Here is a 1,334-nt window from a genome sequence, read left to right as displayed (position 1 = left end):
TATATATATACATATATATATGTATAGTTTAGGACAATCAGTAAGTTTTCATAATAAGACTCAGAGTTACATATGCCGAAACTAAGAACTACGATGCATTCTCATTGGCTGTCGTCATAATATAAATTTCTCTATTCACCTAATATCAAGGTCTCATTCTTTTGTTGTCGTTTTATTATTATTATTATTATTATTATTATTATTACTACTATTATCATATACAGGGTGCGATGGGTAAACAGTCGCCATTTTATACCTTTAATTTCACACTTGTGCAGTGTTTGTTTTTGATTTTGTCGACTACACAGTATAGTAGGGTCAGTTGGGCACCGTCCGTGAGAAAAACAGAACTGTATGGCAATTCACTCTGCCAGAAATTTGAAAATGACATGCTGTACTACTTGGCATTTGTGCCGGAAGCTTCAATACAAACATTTCAGAGTGTTTCAGTGTCGATCAGAGGACATGTACCAGGAGTGATAAAGATCAAACATCCAGTCAACATCATGGTGTTTGGAGTGATCACTAGTGATGGTGACATTATGCCTCCATTCATTTTCCCATGTGGTCTCAGACTCTACGTGAAGGCCTACATCAAGTGCATGCAGGAGGTAGTGCTGCCCTGGGTCAAGAGAGTGTGGCTGCTGGAAGACCCTATCTCTGGCTACAGGACTCTGCACCATGCCACACAAGCAGGAGAACCCAGCCATGGCTATCAGACAATTTCTGTGACTACATCACCCCTAACATTTGGCCACCTTATTCCCCAGACTGCAACTCTGTTGATTATTATGTGTGGGGTGCAGTTGAGTGAGAGACTAACAAAACCCCTTGTAACACCAAAGATGAACTGAAGGCAAGGATTATGGCAGCACTCACCAACTTAAACAAGAAGAGTTGCAGGAGATTCTGAAGTCGTCTGGAGGCCATGGTTGAAGCTAATGAAAATTTTATTGAATAAATTTACTCTTTAGTATTTCAAGATAGTTTTATGTAATTTTGGTAAATATATCTGTTAAAATGAGATGTCAGTGTAATTTTCATTTTTGTGTAATTTAGACAATTTATTCGCCGCACCCTGTATATAGGTGCAGGTGTGGCTATGTGGTAAGACGCTTGCTTCTCAACCACATGGCTCCGGGTTCAGTCCCACTGTGTGGTACCTTGGGCAAGTGTCTTCTATGATAGCCTCAGGCTGACCAAAGCCTTGTGAGTGGCTGAGTAATCATGTATCTCCTCTACAGTAACAAACCTGTTTCTGCTCTCCTTGTTGATCACTCTCTCCCTCTCTCTCTCTCTCTTTCTCTCTCTCTCTCTCTCTCTCTCTCTCTCTC

The sequence above is a fragment of the Octopus bimaculoides genome, chromosome 25, assembly GCF_001194135.2.
Source record: "Octopus bimaculoides isolate UCB-OBI-ISO-001 chromosome 25, ASM119413v2, whole genome shotgun sequence".
NCBI classification, from domain to species: domain Eukaryota; kingdom Metazoa; phylum Mollusca; class Cephalopoda; order Octopoda; family Octopodidae; genus Octopus; species Octopus bimaculoides.
This window is presented reverse-complemented; position numbering follows the sequence as displayed.